This window comes from Microcaecilia unicolor, chromosome 5 (assembly GCF_901765095.1).
Source record: "Microcaecilia unicolor chromosome 5, aMicUni1.1, whole genome shotgun sequence".
Classification (NCBI taxonomy): Eukaryota; Metazoa; Chordata; class Amphibia; order Gymnophiona; family Siphonopidae; genus Microcaecilia; species Microcaecilia unicolor.
In genome coordinates, this window is record NC_044035.1 from 117,653,875 (window position 1) to 117,675,731 (window position 21,857).

The 21,857-nt window shown below is 42.7% G+C and overlaps 1 protein-coding gene and 1 long non-coding RNA gene across 3 annotated transcripts in view; one reads left to right on the forward strand and one right to left on the reverse strand.

Annotated features, from left to right (window-relative positions):
* Positions 1–19,143, reverse strand: part of LOC115470234 — a 102,095-nt gene extending 82,952 nt beyond the window's left edge. For both annotated transcript variants that reach the window (XR_003942145.1, XR_003942144.1), the window contains exon 1: positions 18,968–19,143. This is a non-coding gene — a long non-coding RNA (uncharacterized LOC115470234). The remainder of the gene's footprint in view (positions 1–18,967) is intronic.
* LRMDA (leucine rich melanocyte differentiation associated) overlaps positions 1–21,857 on the forward strand; it is a 2,054,983-nt gene that overhangs the window by 1,765,519 nt on the left and 267,607 nt on the right. The window lies entirely within an intron of this gene.

Consider the following 21,857-nt stretch of genomic DNA (forward strand, 5'->3'; position numbering starts at 1 on the left):
TAATGAATACTAAGTAGACTAAAAACTTTACAACAGTTCGAAAGTCTGGGCACTCAACATTGGTTTGAGCTTACTAAGGAGTCCTTCTACTAAGCTGTGGTACTGAGTAGAGTGGAACAGGTAACATGTATCAATCACTTGTTTATGCTTTACAAAAATACTAGTATTAGGGGGCACTCAATGAAGCTGCTAAGTAGTAAATTTAAAACAAACCGGAAAAAATATTTATTCACTCAACATGTAATTACATTCTGGAATTCCTTGCAGAAAATGTGGTAAAAGCAGTTAGTTTTACAGAGTTTAAAAAAGGTTTGGATAATTTCCTAAAAGAAAAGTCCATAAGCCATTATTTAAATGGACTTGGGGAAAATCCACTGCTTATTTCTAGGATGAGCAGCATAAAATCTGTTTCACTCTTTTGGATTCTAGCCATGTACTGTGACCTGGATTGGCCACTGTTGGAAACAGGATACTGGTCTTGATGGACCTTCGGTCTGTCCCAGTATGGCAATGCTTATGTTCTTAGTGCACGCTTACCACAGCTTAAAAGGCTTACCATGGGAATGCGCTCAGATGTCCTGTGGCAAATGCCCAGTTAGCATGTGCTGAAAAATATTTTTAATTTTTGCAAGGAGGGGGCATGTCTGGGGTGGAAAATGAGCATTCCAGCACTAATCAGCACTTCCACATTGCCTCACGCTAAATGGTTAGCGTAGGATTCCTGTATGAGTTCTTACTGCCTACAAAAAAGACGGTAAGTGCTCCCGCAGTAATTCTTTTTAATGGCTTTGTTCTAATGGCAACATTAGTGCATGGCCATGAATGCAAAAAAAGGAAAATCAACCATTTTACTGCTGCGGTAAAAATGGCCTTTGCTGTAGGAAAAACCTGTGTAAGGATGCTTTCTACCAAAGCTTAGTAAAAGGACCCCTAAGAAAACCAGGCAGTAAAAAATCATATGAATCCATATCCACAAGAGCAACAACTTTCCACTCATGTATGTAATCTCCACCATTTGCCCCCAGTTTCTACCACTAGTAACACACAGTAACCACAAGCAAATGTGATACAGGACTACATACACAAAGACACACATAGACAAACAGTGTAAAAAAGATACTGCCAGAAACGGAGACATAGACAGACAGTGATAGATGGACACAACCAAACACGCACACACACTCACCCACACAGATACTCCACATATCCTGGCTTAGGAGTGAGGTTTATTCCTGTCATGGTATGCACAACACTAACACACCAAATGTTACACAGAGATATAAGGGTCAGATTTGTAGAAGGTTAGAGAGGGTGTTTGGTTGGAAGGGACAAAATGGAGCTGAGTGGATGTTAAAGGGGTTGTTAGGTAAGGGCAGAGAGATAGCTAGTTAGTGGAAGAGTGATGCCTGGCCATTCACTGAGATGCCAGCCAGCGCACAACAATGTTTCTCACCTATAACCGCTGTTTTTCATAGATAGCAGCCTTGATAATGCACACAATCTCTCCCACCTCCCCGAGGGTTATTTACCTCTGTTGAGCTCTGGAATCAACTGAAGAGCTGAGGAGACTGCAACATCTGCTCAAAACTTTACACTAAAGTTCTGAGTTCTGGGAGAGCAGTTCCATCGCAATGCCATTGCATGACATCACCCCCTTGTATGCCTCATCAATCATACTGTCTACGGAAAACATCTGTTACAGATGAGCAACATTGTTTTCTCTTCTCCATGCATGCTATTACCAATTTTCACTCAGCATGAAAATTCTTGCTCTTTCTTCAAGGTGCTCCTAACGAGTCCCATGTATTTTATAATTTTAGGGCTGGCTCTCCAGCTCTAAATATAGATTTTAGTCCAGCATAAGATTTCTAGGAGAATTGAATGGCCACAGCAGTCGTTTACAGACAGTAGTTCTTATCAATTATTTATTGACCCTAAAGTCTAAGATACTGTGTTGAATAGAACAACCAAATAACCCAAAACTTATCAAGAGTTCTTGTACATTTACAAAGTTTCATTTCTACTAAAAATAGTCTATATATTATTAAGGGGGGTGGGGGGGGGGGGAAGCTGAGTGAAAAGCATTTCTTTAACTGGACTCCACCGAGCATTATTTCTATAATGGAATCTGCATACCCAGATTGCATTATAGAATATTAGTATAAATCAGCATCAATGTGCCTACTCTAGGCCTGCCCACTTACGCCATGTCAATAGCATGTGTAAGTGGGTGCACCTAAATGCAGTAATGTACCATATAACTTACAATATTCTGTAACTTATGTGCATCAACGTTGACCCCACCAATATTTCCCTTGTGATTGCCCCCTTACAATTATGCATTGAGTTGCCCTTATCATCTATAAAATAGCGCTGTTGCTCAGCTAGTACTTATCATTGTAAATGTACTTTTACCCAAGTAAGTGCTAGTGTTCTATAAATGTAGGTACTGTGTACAGAACATAGGGGATAATGTGTAAACAAACAAACAAACAAACAAACACAAATCAGAAAAGCACATTAACTAGTTATTTGGTCACCTAGCTATGAGGCACCATAAATTGAATATCATGCTTTTATGCCCTTTTGACCAAAATATTAGAGCTGCAAATCCTGGAAAAATATTGCTAGTGTGGTGGTAGAAGCTGTTAGTCTGAAGGAATGGAGGAAGAAGCTGAATGTATTTATTATGGGGGGGGGGGTGCATTAGAGTACTAGAACTATTTGACAATAATGACATTTTAACATTTTTATCCAAAAATAGACCATATCAGGAATTTCTGATATTAGTTGGTTATTCTTACAAGAATATTTGATTAGTTGAGTATTTCCAAAGCATCAGAATCCTTTTATTAGTGAATAAAGATTTTTTCCCTATATTAAGTGAATTCACTGTTCATGCTGAAGTGAAGAGGAAATTTATTGGAAGCATCATATTGGATGAACCTCTGACCCCTTTGGATTTGTATTAACTGTTCACTGCCCTGCATCTAGGGTTAGATTTAGGAAAAGGCAGTAGCTCATTACTATACTAAAATGCATTTATAGTATTTACTGCAGGTCTCATTGTTTGCAGTGGGACCAGTCTACTTGATAACACATTGAGGGGCCCTTTTACGAAGCGGTGGTAAGCCCAACATGGGCTTACTGCTTACTAAAAAGGAAGTACCACCAGGTTACCACAGCAGCCCAGCAGTAGTTTTTACCCCCAGGGCACGTCATTTCCGGCGTTGCAAAAATATTTCAATTTTTTTTTAGTGCCAGTGTGTACCCGGCGGTACTTGGGCAGTGCCGCAAGTTGCCTGGTTGCTTCCAGGTTAGCGCGGGAGCCTTAACTGCCACCTCAATGGGTGGCAGTAAGTGTTCCCCCCTGAAATGGCCACATAGCAAATGCTTCACTTGCCGCACAGCCATTTCTTGAAAAAAACAAAGATCTGTCTTTTACCTGCTGCGGTAAATGGGGGCCTCAGCGCACGTCAAAAACATGTGCTGATGCCAGCGTAGGCCCCCTTTTGCCGCAGCTTCGTAAAAAGACCCCCTAACTGCATTAGCACACATTAATGAGGAAGTGCACTTTAGTTCTAGCCCATGCAGTACAAAGTGCGTTTGTATTAAAATTGGTGTTGTTTTATTGATCTTAATTGTGCATATTCATGTTGCCAGTCAAAATGAATTACAGAGCACATCTTCGTGGTGCACTTCCACCTCTGTGGTTGATATACTTCTCTCTACATTTGACAGAAATTGTGGCACAGATATATGGTGCAATGAATAAAGTGTGTATTTTCATATTTGCATCACAACTATATTACTTCACATCACACTAAAGACTTTCACTGGCAATTCATCCTTCATGTTTTTTTTTTTTTTTTTTGCTTATACATCTCATAGATGAACAGTTTATACAGGAACTGACAGTATGTAATCCAAATACAGGAAATATAAAAGTTTATTTACAGAGCAAATTAAAATATAGAGCTGTATCTTTAGCTTCCTTCTTGACACTGTCAAACTCACATGCAGGACAGAGGAACAGAAGCAGTGCTGTGGCATTAGCATGTGCTGTAGAAAGGATATACATTCACACATGTAATCAGCCATATAGATTTACCAATGCTAGCATGAGCAGGACATAGACAGGGCTCCCACTTACACATGTAACTTACCAAATACTACCACATTTAGGCACCCCTCTAGTCTACTACAGGAAGTTCATGTCAGAGGGGGTGGGGTGGCAGCCGTGCAAGTGCTCAGCACACTCCCTTATTCAGAGGAGGGGGTGCTTTGCCCTGGGTGACAACGAGGGTAGGTACGCTACTGAGGCACCCACATTTGTGCCAGCTCTATAGCTAGTGTATATGCAGGCACTTAAATGTTAGATGTTCCTGTATTGGGTTCCTCTAGTGTTCTAGAATGGAACTAGAGAGACCGTTTATAGAATTGCTTCCAAGTGACTATAAAGTTGGATCATGTCATCTAACCTATTTCTTTTCAAATGGTTTTCTATAGCTGTAAGATTGAGGCAAAGAAAACAATATGTACATTGTTTTAGTCACAAAAATTACATACATAAAAAGGAATACAGATATGAATGGATGCTTTTTGTTAGTCTATTTTCAAAGCAATAGTATGCATATAGTTTTACTTTTAAAATTACTGTAAAATCTATAATTAAAAATTACCTGCAGACTTTTCAGCTACAGAGTGGTAGGAAAATTACCTTCATATGATGTCTCACATTGTACATGCCTTATGATTGTTATCATTATTTGACTGATCTGTGGCACCAATAGCACTTACTGGGCTGGACTGGCTTATAAAAAAGGAAAAAGTTGTCCCCTATCTTCCCTGGTTCCAGACCAGTGTAGGACAAGTAACCACCATCATCTTGGTACAAAGAAGAGACTTGGGACAACATCCATATAGACAATAGGGTATCCAATAGTTGCAGGATATTCAACTACTTACCCCATGACAAGGGGCAGTTTGGGCATTTAGGGTTCCTTTTACAAAGCTTCAGGAGGGCTAACACGCAGCTAGCATGCACCAAATTGGCACAACCACTGGGGTAGCACATGCGCCCAGTGGTAATTCTGAGTTTGGGGTGTGCCAAATCCCACGGTAGAAAATTGTTAAATATTTTCTACCATGGGGGCGTTCCTGGCGGTAATCGGCAGCATGGCCACACTGGTGCATACTGCATGGTTACCATGTGGGTAGCGAGTAAGCCCTTACCACTATGTCAATGGCTGGCAGTAAGGGCTCAGGCCATAAATAGGTGTGTGCTAGTCTTAATTTTTGTGCACACCCATTTCCTGACCCGTTAAAAAATAGCTTTTTTTCCAGCCACGGTAAAAAGTGGCCCAGCATGTGCCCAAAAGATGTGCCCACATTTTACCGCGTCTTTGTAAAAGAACCCCTTAAAGAGTAATTTTCATAGCCATTTCTTGGTAAAATGATACTTTATCTTTGGAAATAGGCTTTAAAAATCTTTTCTACATCTATTAGCAGGGAAAAATATGCATGCGATACTGTTTCACAAATATTTTTGATCAGTGTAGAGGGAGATATTTCTGCAGCTAGAGTTGTTTTAAGGTTTGGGGAGAAAAAAAAGATGCCGAGACATTCTTCTAAGTCTATGTTTGTTGAAACATTAGCCACTGTTGGAAGTTCTGAGAATTTTGCCTCTGCGTTGCCTAAGATAAGTCACTACTTTTACTTTAATGAAGTTTGAACTTTGAAATTTGCACTTGAACAGATAATTAAAAATTGTCAGATATTTTATTATATTAAAAACACATAATTATAATAAAAAGAAACACTGATAAGTTATTTAAAAGAGGTTTTCATAACCACTGGTTGGAAGGTGGAACATCTGTGGATTAAGTGCCCAGTCAGTTTTCTGAGGCTTTTTCCCATCCTTTCACATTTCCCCCCAAATTCTATAAAAGTTGCTAAAAAGTGCATGCGCAATTTGAATAATGAACCAATTAGTGCCGATAACTGAATGCTAACAATAAACTGCTGATGCTAAATAGCATTAATTAAAATTTACATGTGAAAATTTATGCAGCCAGATCAAAAAAGGAAGCGTGGTCGAGGGTCATGGGCAGATCGGGGGCATTCCCAAAATTTATAGGTACTGTTATAGAATAAAGAGGATCTGTGCCTAACTTAAGCACAGGGATTTACACCAAGATTTTACTGGTGTAAATGGTTGCACCTAAATATAGTTGTGGTTTCTGGCGCTAAGTGCTATTCTATAAATGCTATTCTATAAATGGCACCCAAATTTAAGTGTAGTATATTGGATTGGAGGAGTAACCTAGTGGTTAGTGCAGTGGACTTTGATCCTGGGGAACTGAGTTCAATTCCCACTACAGCTCCTTGTGACTCTGGGCAAGTCACTTAACCCTCCATTGCCCCTGTTACAAAATAAGTACCTGAATATATGTAAACCACTTTGAATGTAGTTGCAAAAAGCTCAGAAAGGCAGTATATCAAGTCCCATTTCCACTCCCCCCCCCCCCCTTTATATAGAATAGTGCTAACTTAATTATTTTTTTAGAGCTGATTTTTATAGATGCCATTTATAGAATTTAGGGGTCCTTTTACCAAGGTGGGCTGCGCTAGTGTAGGCACCTGTTTTGGGCGCGCACAGATCCATTTTTCAACACGCCTGTAAAAAATGGATGTACAGCAAAACAAAAATTGACACGCGTCCATTTTGGATTTGAGACCTTACTGCCACCCGTTGACTTAGCGGTAAGGTCTCACATGTTAACCATGCGGTAATCGTCTATTCACATAGAATGATGATTACTGCCCGGTTTCTGCCGTGCACCAGAAAATAAAAAATTATTTTCCAGTACGCATAGCGGACACACATCAAAATGAAATTACCACACAGGCCACACAGCATCTGGGTGATAACTCAATTGACGCACGTTGGGCGCACGTAGGTGCCTACGCGGCTTAGTAAAAGGGCCCCTTAGTCTTTTGTATTTAAGTAATTTTTATTACCAAGACTTTTTCTTATTTGGAGTTGGTTTTTTTGTATTGGATTAACCTTTGGTGATGGTGTACTTGAAGTATTGTGTCTAATTCTGGAGGATATACCTTCAGAAGACTATAAACCGTCATGTCTCTGTATCATTGATGATGGTGTACTTGGAATATAGTGTCCTGTTCTGGAGGCTTTGGGGCTCATTTTTGAAACAGAAAACCATCCAAAAAAATGGCACAAAGCAGCAGATGGATGTTGTTTGCCAAAAACATCCAAATTGCTATTTTCAAAACCCATTTTAAAGACATTTTTCTATTCAGTTCTTCTAAATCTCAAGAAGGTGTGTTGGAGGTGTGTTGTGGACCCACAATTTAGATGATTTTATACAATAATGGAACATTGTAAAAATAAGGTGTTTTTGGCTAGGCCTGTTTCAATAATGACTAAGTGCCAAAAAGGTGACCAAACCGGACAGATGACCACTGGATGGATAAAGGTATGACCTCCCAAACCCCCTAAGAGGTGAAAGTGACAGTACATACCAGGCTGTATGAAAGCTGCAAATATAATGGCCATTCCTCTTAGAGCAGCAAGCAGATCTCTGGAGTAGTTTAGTGCTAAACTTGTGGTGGAAAGTGTGAGCACCCCAAAAACCACAAAATACCTACTGAACTCACATAACTGACACCTGTAAACATAAGGGATATTGTAGTGGTGTGCAGTTGGGTACGGTACATTTTTTACTATTCCTGGAGGGCTCACCATACAATGGGCCCAGCCTCCAGAATGGGGCTTGGCGCCGGCAAGCTTCTTCCTGCCTGCTTCCAGGTCTGTTGTCTCCTGCTCCTGCATGCCACCCAGGACCTGGATGATTGCATTAATGTGATATCGCGTTGGTTCAATCATCCGGGTCCTGACTTTCGGCACACAGGAGCAGTGGAACAAGAGAGGACAAAGCGAGTGAGCAGCGCAGCAGTGACTTAGAGACAGAAAGGTGTGGGGGGTGGGTGGCGGCTTGAGGGCATTCCTGGCAGTGGGTATGCACATGCAGCGGCCGGGGGGGGGGGGGGCACACTTGCAGTGTGTGCGCATGCAGCGGTCCAGTCCTGCCCCAGGCCCGGCTGTGTCTCTCGGTGGCCCTGCCATTTCCAAGTTTACCTCATTGATTGTAATTATACTTATATTTGGTCATTTTATTATTGTTATGCTGTTGTCAAAATTGTAAGTTTTATGTTAAACTGTACACTGCCTTGGGTGAATCTGTTCATAAAGGCAGTTAATAAATCCCAATAATAAATAAATATAAGGGGGTTATGATGTGATGTTTTGTATTCTATGTAGACCCCTGACGCAGGTGCTAGTCACCGAAACACGGCCCGTGTCGGGTCTTTTTGTCAAGGCTCATTCATTAAAGAACTGTGTTCCATTTTTAAAGGCCCGTGGTGCTGTTTTTTTTGTGATGTGCACCTAGGACATTTTATGTGAAATTCACTGCAGTGCTCCCTAGGCTGCCCCGCTGCTCTGCTGGGATGTCCATGTGGGCAGTCTAGTAAGACTGCTGGTCCCTGGCATCCCAATGGCTTGCTTTTGTGCCTTTTGACTTTGAATGTTTTATGTTTGAAAATAGCCCTTAAAGAAAGATTACGGAGCAGAAAAAACATCTAAAATAGAGTGATTTGTGAACCATGTTTGGTAACGTAATTCAAGATAAGTGAGAAACAGCAGGGTAGAAATTAATCTATGGAATTGAACCATGAATAAAAAGGTTAGACAAGATAGGCTTTTGCAAATTAACCGCTGCTATATTCTACAGTTCTAGGTTTCACTCTTTATTGTACATTATGACTGCCATCTTCTGTGTTACTTCTGCAGTAGGTGGGTCTCCTATAGTTTGCATAAAAGACTCAACCCTTCCTCCATGTCAGTTGCCACAGCGTTGCAACAAACAAGGCTAATTTACAGCTACTTGCTGGAAAAGACCATTTGACATAAGAGAAATTAGGATCATAAGAGGTCAAATTATTTCTACAGGGCCACTCCCATAGCAGTTAAGCATGCTAGCTATAAGAGAAGCACTTTAAAAATCATCAGTGCTGCTTGAATGGAAATATGGCGTATGGCATGACCCACTTGAATGCAAACTGCAGTGGTGTATTTATTCAAGGTGTGTGTTGCATATGTACCCCCTTTCAGCAGGGCCGCCGAGAGGGGGGCAGGGGGTGCAAAATTCCCCGGGCCTGGTCCTTTAAGGGGGCCCAGCACCGGGGTCAGGCTGCCTGCGCTGCAGTCCCTGTTCTCACCTGCCTGCCTCCTCAGCTCCAGGTCCCCTGCATTTGAAGCGGCAGTCTCAGATCGCCTCCCTTCGGGCCTTCTCTCCCTGTGTCCTGCCCTTGCGGAAACCGGAAGTTACATCAGACTAGGGCTGGACACAGGGAGGGAAGGCCAGAAAAGAGGCAATGTGTGACTGCTGCTTTGAATGCAGGGGGCCCGGAGCCATGGAGGCAGGCAGGTGAGACTGTGGACTGCAGCGGTGGGGGGAGCGACGGGGGATGGCAACGGCGGGGGGGGGGGGGGCAGGGGGCGGCAGCGGCAAGGGAGCAGAGGCAGGGCGGCCTTGCCCTGGGCCCAGCCTTGTTTCTCTGCGGCCCTGCCTGTCAGACCTGGCTCTGCCCTCCCCCCCCCCCCCCAGCCTGTGCCTTAAAATCATCTCTGCTCTAGTTTTCACCTGGGCAGCAACAGCAGTACTTATAGGTTGCCTGCGGCCCACATCAGGACTTTCTCTCTGAACTGTCCCACCCTTCACAAAACAGGGAAGATGTTAGAATGTGCATTAGTGTTGCAGAGTACATTATGCTGGTGCCAAAACCTCATGTGCAAATACTTTAGGGCATCTTTTACTAAGGCGCGCTCTCATTTTTAGCATGCACTAAAATCATGGTCGCGCTAAATGTTAGAGACGCCCATAGGAATGCATTGGCATCTCTAACGTTTTAGTGCGCGCTAAAAACGTGAGCACGCCTTAGTAAAAGACCCTCTTACTTTCCTTTGAAACAAGTGTTTACAGGTAAAAGAAGTCATGCTGAAGGAGGGTCTACCCATAATATACTGAATAACTGCAAGCATGATGTTGACGATCACAAAGTTTGCACTGACAGTACATAGTGTTATGATTGAAAAATAAATGCAGCAGCACTTTTTTCCTAGATTAGTTGAAGGATTGTGTAAAAGGAACTCACATACATGCAACCATCTATTATTTTTACCCTGACTCAGATTAACAATTGTATTCCCTGCATCTGGAAGGTAAGTTATAAAATATGATTTTTTACAATTCCTTTTATTGAGTACTACTACTACTATTAAACATTTCTATAGCGTTACTAGACTTACGCAGCGCTGTACAAATTAACATGAAAAGACAGTCCCTGCTCAACAGAGCTTACAATCTAAATTGGACAGACGAACAGACAGCTAGGGGTGTGGAAATTGCAGTGGTAGGGGTGATAAGTGAGGGTGTTGAGTAAGAGAGTCATGGTTAGGAGTCGAAAGCAGTAGCAAAGAGGTGGGCTTTAAGCCTAGACTTGAAGACAGCCAGAGACTGAGCCTGACGTACTGGCTCAGGGAGTCTATTCCAGGCATAGGGAGCAGCGAGATGGAAGGAACGGAGCCGGGAGTTAGCAGTGGGGGAGAAGGGGGATGACAGGAGACATTTACCCAGCGAACGGAGTTCACGGGGAGGAGTGTAGGGAGAGATGAGAGCGGAAAGGTACTGAGGAGTTGCGGAGTGGATGCACTTGTAGGTCAAAAGGAGAAGTTTGAACCGTATGCGGAAGCGGATAGGGAGCCAGTGAAGCGACTTGAGGAGAGGGCTAACGTGAGTATAGCGACTCTGGCGGAATATAAGACGCGCAGCAGAGGTTTGGACAGATTGAAGAGGAGATAGATGGCTGAGTGGGAGACCAGCGAGAAGCAAATTGCAGTAGTCTAGGCGAGAGGTGATAAGGGTGTGGGTAAGGGTTTTGGTAGCGTCCTCGGAGAGGAAAGGGCGAATTTTGTTAATATTATAGAGAAAGAAACGACAGGTTTTGGCAATCTGCTGAATATGAGCAGAGAAGGAGAGAGCGGAGTCAAAGATGACTCCAAGGTTGCGCGCAGACGGGACAGGGAGGATGAGAGTGTAATCTACCGAAATAGAGAACGGGGGGAGAGGAGTCTTGCTGAGTAAAACGTGACATACATTATTGTATTGAGTAAAGTATTGTATTGTATTGAGTAAAGTACTTTGCTGATCATTTTTTCAACTGGTAGTAATTTATTGTAGCTAGATATATATTGAATTATGAACAAAGTTGCAAGTAAAAATTACTAACCAAAGGGGGTCTTTTACTAAAGATTAGCTTGAGTTATCTGTAGCAGGGGCCCCCCCAAATCAAAAAATATACAGTTGAATGAAGTGAGTTTAAAATATTGTCTATGTTTTCTTTAATCTTTCATTATCTCTTCTAGCTTTGATTAAATGTTCCCTTTCTCTCCCATTCTTTTTATCAGTATAGTAACTGCAAAAATGGGGGTTTTTTACAACCTTCAGTGAGCATTCATTTTTTTAAACAAGCAAAACTTGACTTTAGATATGTTGACAATTACGATCAATTGTTCCTTCTGTAATAAGAGTTATGCTTAATGAATGAAAATACTACTACTACTTAACATTTCTAGAGCGCTACTAGGGTTACGCAGCGCTGTACAAATTAACAAAAAAGGACAGTCCCTGCTAAATGGAGCTTACAATCTAAAGGTCGAAATGTCAAGTTGGGGCAGTCTAGGTTTCCTGAATAGAGGTATAGTGGTTAGGTGCCGAAGGCGACATTGAAGAGGTGGGCTTTGAGCAAGGATTTGAAGATGGGCAGAGAGGGGGCCTGGCGTATGGGCTCAGGGAGTTTATTCCAAGCATGGGGTGAGGCGAGTCAGAAAGGGCGGAGCCTGGATTTGGCGGTGGTGGAGAAGGGTACTGAAAGGAGTGATTTGTCTTGAGAGCGGAGGTTACGGGTAGGAACGTAAGGGGAGATGAGGGTAGAGAGGTGGGGGGGGGGGGGCTGCAGATTGGGTGCATTTGTAGGTGAGCAGGAGAAGCTTGAACTGTATGCGGTACCTGACCGGAAGCCAGTGAAGTGACTTGAGGAGAGGGGTGATATGAGTATATCGGTCCAGGCGGACGATAAGACGTGCAGCAGAGTTCTGAATGGACTGAAGAGGGGATAGATGGTTAAGTGGGAGGCCAGTGAGGAGTAGGTTGCAGTAATCAAGGCGAGAGGTAATGAGAGAGTGGATGAGAGTTCGGGTGGTATGCTCAGAGAGGAAAGGGCGAATTTTGCTGATGTTATAGAGGAAGAAGCGACAGGTCTTGGCTATCTGCTGGATGTGCACAGAGAAGGAGAGGGAGGAGTCGAAGATGACACCGAGGTTCTCTTTGTCCCAGGTGCGATTTTAAGTACTCCAAGGGCCCTGTTTGCTAAGTTGTGCTAGCATTTCTAGCGTGCCCTAAAAAGACTAGCGCGCCTATAGCGCAGCTTAGTAAGCTGTGCCCCGTGTCTCTTAATCTTGCTCTGTTTTCATCATTTCCAAGTTCAGATCATCAGAGACCCTGGGGATATTGTGATGAACCATATAAATTTGATACACACACAGCCATGATAATTTTGGATGTCATGTTAACCTATTTATGATGATCTAATGTTTTACAATTTTGTGGGACATTTCATAACTACAGTTTTAATAGATGAATCACTAATATCTGGCAGCTTGAAATGTTTTCCCCTGGTTAGGCATTTAATTGCACTTCTAGAAGGCCCAAGAGGTATGATGTGACATACTAGCTATTAAATCGATGAAAAAGAATGTTCGATAGTGTAATACATAGCTAGCATTAGTGCTGTCGAGAGTAAGATTTCCCTTATAAGTCAGCCATGAAATGATTTTTTTAAAATGTCCTTTCTAATTTTAGAAATAGAATTTTTATTTATATACCACCTTTATCCAAAATGGGTATAGAAAAAACATACATAATAAATACAATAAAAACAAACAACAGCACAGGTCTCCATAAAAGTTCAAAACAAATAGTCATCAAGTAGGCACAAACAATGCCAGACAAAACAGATAGTCTTTCAAGTCCTTCTTAAAAGAGGTAAGCTGTGGGTCATTCTTTAAACGCAAAGGTGGTTTGTTCCATTCTACTGGTGCTGCTACAGAGAATGCACCACTCCTAGTCAAGTCCAAATGGAAACGGCAAAGGGGCGGTACAACAAGATTACATTGACCCATGATCGTAACACACGTACTGGCTCATACAAAATAACAGCTTTCGGTAAATAAGAAGTTGAGTTCTGATACAAAGCACAATGTGTAAGTAACAGCAATTTGTATAGTAAGTGATAGATACTTTACAGGTAACCATTTTAGTCACTTCAAATAGACAGTCACATGCTCAGTCCTACCAAGCCCAAATACTAATCATACCACTGAATTCTGTGACACTTGAAGCGCCTGAATACAGTAACCAGGCAAACCCAAGTACACAACATTTACTGCATTATGCTGTGGATTGGCTAGAATTAAAGACCAGAACAACTTTCACCTCCAGTTAAATTCGTATGCATCTTGGATAACTTTTGCTAATGGGGAAAAAAAAGGGCCGAGTAGAGTAAAATAGTGGGCTAGGTTTACTAAAGTGCATTACCATGTTAGTACATGTTATTAGGAAATAGGTCCCATTGCATAAAACAGGCACTAGCAAGTAATAAGTTGTATTAAATAAATAATTTTGGAGATAATTTTGGAAGTCATTGTAGAGGAAATATGTGGCATTTACAGGTGTAAAGGTGGTTTTTGCATATGTAAATGGCATACACATGCAAATTCAGATTTTACAGTTTCATTATTTACACATATCCAGCTTATTTTCGAAAGAGAAGGATGCCCATCTTTCGACACAAATCAGGAGATGGGCGTCCTTCTCTCAGGGGCGCCAGAATCGGCATAATTGAAAGCCAATTTTGGGCATCCCCAACTGCTTTTCATCGTTGGGACAGTCGAAGTTCCCGGGGGCATGTCGGAAGGGTAGCGAAGGCGGAACAGGGGTGTGCCGGGGCATGGTTAAGAGATGGGCGCCCTCGGCCGATAATGGAAAAAAGAAGGGTGTCCATGGCGAGAATTTGGTCCACCTTATTTGGTCCTTTTTTTTTCAGGTCCAAGTCCCAAAAACGTGCCCAAACTGACCAGATGACCACCGGAGGGAATGGGGGATGACCTCCCCTTACTCCCCCAGTGGTCACCAACCCCCTCCCTCCCCCCAAAAAATATAAAAAACATTTTTTGCCAGCATCTATGCCAGCCTCAAATGTCATACTCAGGTCCATGACAGCAGTGTACAGGTCCCTGGAACAGTTTTAGTGGGTGCAGTGGAATTCAGGCAGGCGGACCCAGGCCCACCCCCCCCCTACCTGTTCCACTTGTGGTGGAATATGGGAGCCCTCCAAAACCCACCTGAAACCCACTGTACCCACATGTAGGTGCCCCCCTTCACCCCTTAGGGCTATAGTAGTGGTGTATAGTTGTGGGGAGTGGGTTTTGGGGGGCTCAGCGCCCAAGATAAGGGAGCTATGTGCCTGGGAGCAATTTGCGAGGTCCACTGTAGTGCTCCCTAGGGTGCCCAGTTGGTGTCGTGGCATGTGAGGGGGACCAGTGCACTACAAATCCTGGCCCCTCCCATGACCAAATGCCTTGGATTTATTCGTTTTTGAGATGGGCGCCATCAGTTTCCATTATGGGGGAAAACCGAGGGCGCCCATCTCTAAATCCGGCAATCTCAGTATTTAGGTCGTGATTTGGGAGCCCCCAACCATATTATTGAAACAAAAGATGGATGCCCATCTCATTTTGAAAATACAGTTGGCCCCGCCTCCTTCGCGGCGCTGTCCTCGAAGATGGGCGCCCTTAGAGATGGGCGTCCCCGATCGAAAATGCCCCTCTATGTGGACAATTATACAAAAAATTTGAGTTTTTGGACTCAGCTCCTCAGTTGGCCCTTTTACTAAAGGGTTGGTGTGCGGCAACAGGCTTGCCACACGTCAATCTGGAATTGCCGCAGCAGCCCGGCAGATGTTCCTACCCTCAGCATACGCCATTTCTGGTGCGACAAAAATATTTTCTATTTTTGTATCACCAGTGCTTACTCAGCATGGGAGCCCTTTCCGCCACCTCAATGGGTGGCAGTAAGTGCTCTGCCCTGAAATTGCCGTACAGCAAGTGGTTCACTTTATGCATGGCCATTTCATTTTGAGAAAAAAAGACAGTCTTTTACCCACTGTGGTAAAAGGGGGCCTCGGCGCACATCAAAAACATGCACTGATGCTAGCGCAGGCCCCCTTTTACTGCAGCATAGTAAAAGGACCCCTTAATTAATTCTTGCAGTTGCATGTGAAAGTGACAAAATTGGCTTCCACACATGCATGTGCTGGTTCTACCATTTGTAAACCCCATAGTGAAAATGCTCTATTTTTCAACACATAGCTTTATAAAATTTGTGCTCCTATTGCCAAGTATAGGGAAATATGGGTACATTTCCTGCAGACCTTTATGTACTTTATAAAAGGTTCTGATTTCAGTGAGCCTTTTGTAAAATAGCCAGGAAATTGTAAATGTCCCCACTTGAATGTTCCAATTTTACGGTAGACATCCTATGCAAAATGGGGCTTAAAATCTAAGGGCCCTGTTTACTAAGATGCACTAGCAGTTTTAGCATGCATTAATACTAGTGACACCTGTAGGAATATATGGGTGTCTTTAGCATTAGCATTCGTTAAAAAAGCTAGTACACCTACAGCGTGACTTAGGAAACAGGTCCCTAATAGTATCTATTCTTTTGCAGTCATAGCATGGCCCTCATCAATGCTTCCCAAACTTTATTTTTTAGAATTTATCAACTGCCTTTATGAAGAGAGTCACCCAAAATGGAGTTAAACAAGTATAACTTGACATAAATAATTTACATTGCATTAACTGCATAGCAATAGTAAAATAACCAAATGTCAGAATAAGAACAGAACAATAAGGGAGACTTTGAAATAGACAAATAAATTCTTAGGGCCCTGTTTACTAAGCCATGTAATAGGCAAATTAACATTTTTAACGCACATTAACCAGGTACATGTCTACAATATTCCTATAGGCACCTACAAGGTTAGCGCATGCATTAATTGCAGGTGCGTTAAAAATTCTAGCACACCTTAGTAAATAGTGATTTTAGTAATTTATTTATTTATAATACTGTGTGTGTATACCATTTTAGTGACATAATCAAAATGGTTAACAAATCAAACAGCACAATCAATGGCGAAGATAACAAAGAAGTCTAGCAACAGTAATAGCAGTAATCTAAATATTAAAACAGCACAGTGGAACATTTATATAACAGAAATATAATAAATGTCAGCAGAATACAAATGATACACCATAAAAGGCAGCACAGTAGAACATAGATATGGCACCTATTATGTCAGCAGAATACAAATGAAAGACCCTAATGGGTAGTGGAGGGAGCAAATGGAGTTGAGACAGACAAAATAGGTAAAACGTGGAGTGGCATAATCGAAAGAGACGCCCAAGTTTTCCTGAGGATGTCCTTGCAGGACGTCCCAGCGAAGGGGCGGGGAGTCCATCTTCTGTTTCGATAATACGGTCGGGTATGCCCAAATTGCGAAATTTAGGTCGACTTTAGAGATGGTCACTCTTAGAGATGGTTGTCCCCGATTTTCGGCGATAATGGAAACCGAGGTCACCCATCTTAGAAACGACCAAATCCAAGGCATTTGGTCATGGGAGGAGCCAGCATTCGTAGTGCACTGGTCCCCCTGACATGCCAAGACACGAACCGGGCACCCTAGGGGGCACTGCAGTGGACTTCAGAAATTGCTCCCAGGTGCATAGCTCCCTTACCTTGTGTGCTAAGCCCTCCAACCCCCCCAAAAAAAAACACTCACTCCCCACAACTGTACTCCACTATCATAGCCCTAAGGAGTGAAGGAGGGCACCTAGATGTGGGTACAGTGGGTTTCTGGTAGGTTTTGAAGGGCTCACATTTACCACCATAAGTGTAACAGGTAGGGGGGGATGGGCCCGGGTCCGCCTGCCTGAAGTAAACTGCACCCACTAAAGCTGCTCCAGGGACCTGCATACTGCTGTCATGGAGCTGGGTATGATATTTGAGGCTGGCATAGAGGCTGGAAAAAATATTTAATTTTTTTTTGAGGGTGGGAGGGGGTTAGTGACCACTGGGGGAGTAAGGGGAGGTCATCCCCAATTCCCTCCGGTGGTCATCTGGTCATTTAGGGTACATTTTTGTGGCTTGATCGTAAGAAAAAAAGGACCAAGTAAAGCTGTCCAAGTGTTCGTCAGGGACGCCCTTCTTTTTTCCATTATTGGTCGAGGACGCCCATGTGTTAGGCACGCCCCAGTCCTGCCTTCGCTATGCCTCCGACACGCCCCCATGAACTTTAGCAGTTGAGGGTGCCTAAAATCGGCTTTCGATTATGCCGATTTGGGTGACCCTGGGAGATGGACTCCCATCTTGCGATTTGTGTCTAAAGATGGGCATCCATCTCTTTCAAAAATAAGCCTGAAAGTTTTCCAGTTTGACTTCATTTTAACACTTAAAAATCCACATGACACCAAATGATAAAAACAAGATAGATCTCTACCACCCTCACATTCCTCCTCTTCCTTATTCCATATATACAAGGCATGAAAGCAGCAGCAGCAGCAGCAGTCAGCACAGCACTTTCAGCGTGCACTTACAAAACCCAAAGCTCTGTATGGATTTCCATTAACAGGAGGCCCACCAAGAAAGAAAGGACAGGGCCTGTGAATGTTGTCACTGTGCTGACCACCATTACTGGGCACAGGTCACAACCATGAGGAAGGGTGATAGAGTCCTGTGACTGTATCCCCATCCTGTGTTGATATGACCCATCAACCAACAGTTGGAGAACCGTTGCCCTAAATGTAGAGAAGAAATAAAAGTGTGGTAACAACATAATGCCTTTTGTTAGGTTTCTGTCAAATGCAAAACCAATCTGATTGCTTTATATACCTATTTATGATTTTTATTACCTTCAATATAATAAACTACTTCTGCTCTATCATTTATGTCTTTTTTTTGTCATAAAGTGTGGATGGCTGGTGTAAAGGAAATTTCCTTTTAACAGTTTTACCATTGTGCTGCCTGTAGCACACAATATTTTTGAGTCATTCATCTGGAGAGAATACAGATTAGCCTCTGGCTGAAACAATGCACTTCAGTCCTTTCAGCTTTTACTGAGTGTTTACTTATCCAGGTATAAATAGGTTAAAAATTGAATAGTAAAATCTTTCAGCTGCAAGGTCAGTTGGCTCTTTAAAATTCAACCTCATGCACTGTACTGAGTTGAAGGCTTGCTGCTATGAGTCATTAACTTCCTTTTGAATGTAACCTCTCCTTGTATTACACAGGGCTGCACACGAACTCAGGCACTGTACAACAACAGGCCTTCCGTGCAGGCCACGTGAGGTACAAAAGCAGTTTAACTTGTGATTGGTGATCATATGATACATTTACAGGGTGCAGGCTCAGTCAAGTAGAACTGGTAAATCATTAAAACACACTCTACATTATTTCTACTGAGTAAAACATCATGCTAACATCATTTTTCCCAAAGCAGCGTGAGCCATGTTATTAGGTGGCACTAGCTTAAAAAAAACAAACCCTGAATTAATTAATGGTGTGGAAAACCTATTACAATACACAAGACATTATTTAAATACTGTTGAACAAAGTAAAATAAAATTGGTTATTGCGATATTAGTACCAGTTTACAGTAGCAGTTCAATCTACTGGTTTAAGAGGTATATAGACTATATACTACTCACCAATGTCTGTTTGTCACATGACTGTGATCTTTATCAGTCAGCCTGCTGCAAGGCTCTCATCTCATAATGGATATATAGACAAATTTTTCTAAAGGTCATGGGGCATTATGGAGCAAATAATATCCAGAGTCTAGATAATTTTGATGATTTGAATCATATGAACTAATTGCAAGGCATAGTTGTTCCCTTTTACCCTGTGAAATGATCAACATATTTTAAAGTTGATATGCTATTGATTAATTTTTTAGTGGATGATTTTCAAAGTCACTAAGATGGATAAAATGGTGGTTTATGCATGTTACCGCCCTATTGTAAAATTGGTGAGACTTTATGTGGGTGAAAGTGTGTATTTAAGGCCATTTCACACATACTTTTAATCACAGCAAGCAGACACATTTCAGGGACAGAGCTAGATGAGGTTTGTACTCCTAAAGTATAGCAAATGTGTATAGGTATTTTAAGTGAGAACTTTCATACCAACTGTGCACACAGGAGGCAGTTCTCTAATTAGGCACTCCTAGGTAGGTGTCCCAACACTGGGTGGTAGGAGTATATTCTTTAACAAAACCTAGGTGCTTAGATTCCATTATACAATGCTAGTGTGCGCAGTTACATCATTCTATGGGATACTGTAAGTGTGGGTGCCAAAATACGGCAGGGACACAAACAACTTACATTATTCTGTAAGTTATCCATATAAGGGGAAACCCTACCTATATCCTGCTCATGCTTCACCTATGTCTACACCCTCCTCACAAATGTGAGCTAAGTAACGTGGGGGTCCTTTTACTAAGGTGCGCTGAAAAATGGCTTGCACGGGTTTTGGCCGCACACCGATCTATTTTCAGCGAGCCTGTAAAAAAGGCCTTTAAACATTTTTTTTTGCCGAAAATGGACGTGCGGCAAATTCAAAATTGCCACGCGTCCATTTTGGGTCTGCGACCTTGCCGCCAGCCATTGCCCTTGCCGTAAAGCCTCACGCGGTAACCGGGCAGTAATGGCCTATGCGCATCAAATGCTACTTGGCGCACGGATGAAAAATCAGACATGCACCAACAATGAAATTATCGCAAGAGCCACGCGGTAGCCTGGAGGTAATTCCATTTTGGTGCACATTGGGCACAAGTAGACGCTTACGTGGCTTAGTAAAAGGGCCCCACAGTGGGTATTTACAAAATAGTGCTTAAGTGCCCTGCTAGCATTTACATGGGTATGTGTGCACATACATGCATAAGTGCTAGTATTCTACACAATTATGCGCATACCACCAAATTATATAAATGGTGCCTTAAGTAGTGTGCACTAATTTGGCCACAAGGCCAAATTGTGCACACAACTTAATTAATTAACAAGCCAATCTGTGCCGATAATTGGTACTTAACAACCATTTAGTGGCACTAATTTATGGAATAAACCAGATCTGTGTCTAACAAGCAGATGATCAAAAGCCCCGTGCTGTTCCGAACAGCACTCTAAAAACAGCGCTGGAACAGCGCAGGGCGTTATTAGACCTATGATCAGAGATAATGACATGCAAATTTAAGAACGCAATTCTCTCTGATCATGGGGTAGAAGTGTGGGAAGATTGTACCTCAGCTTGCACTCAGGCACAATCCTCCCGCACTTGTTTGACAGGTTTGGGCTTTCAAAAGCCCAGACTTGTCAAACACAGGGGCTGGAGGTCCATGGGACCACCAGACCCCAACTACCCCTGCCCCGAGCAAGGCAAAATGGGGACTGGAGATCCAGTGGGCCTCCATCCCCCTCTAACCCCCCCAGCATTTCTAAGAAGTCCCTGGTGGCCCAGTGGGTGACCGACAACTTCACACCAGCGACAGGGGGCTGGAAGTCCGGTGGACCTCTGGTCCCCCCGACCCCCCTGACACAGGTTCAGGGAGGGCTGGAGATCCAGTAGGTCTCCAGCCCCCCCCCCCCATGCATTAGCAAGAAGTCCCTGGTGGACCAGTGGGCCGCTGTCAATCCCCCCACTTGGGGGCTCTGATCATAGGGTGGTAGCAAACGCAGGTGCTAGTATGGCGCTAACAGCCTCTAGTGCCTACGTTTGCTTCTGATCATAGGACATAAGTTAGGCGCAGGTATTTAGGCTTTGTTTTAGGTGGCCTAAATGGGTGCGCCTAACTCTTAGTCACAAGAGCAGCCTCTAAGCATATTCTATAAACTGTGCCTAAATTTAGGCATAGTTTCTAGAATTGTGCTAAGCACGTGGTTTTTTGGCACTGATTTTTAAGACACCATTTATAGAATTTGGCCTATAACCCATGAGTATATGCAGACAGTAAGAACAAGAAACACAAAATAAACATAACATTTAAAATAAATAGAATACAGCAGATTTTGCCTAAATTCTTACGCTTGTAACAAAGTAATATGTTAACCATTTTTTAGTACTTTCACTTTCTTACATAGGGGCCCTTTTACTAAGCTGTGATAAGCACTAATACGTGCTTACTGCAGGGTAAAAAGTACTATCGCGGGGCACGTTCACGTGTCTCATGGTAGTTATGGGATCAGTGCACATGACCCACACACTAAAAATAGATTCATTTTTTAGTGCTGGGGGTTTGTCTGGGAGCAGAGAGTAGGCATATTCTGCACTACATTGTCACACAGTAACTGATTTGCATAGGATTATCTTGTGAGCCCTTATTGCCTATATAGTGGGTTATGGTAGGGGCTCATGCACTAATAGCTATGTGCTAATGAGAAAATTAGTGCATGGCCATTAATAAGGGAAGTAGGAAAATCTGCCATTTAACGGTGTGCTAAAGGTGGTCTCAGTATGTTGGAAAGCCCCACACGGAGGCTACCACAGGCCACTTTTTAGCACAACTTAGTAAAATGTCCCCATAATAATGTAAGTTACAAGTAA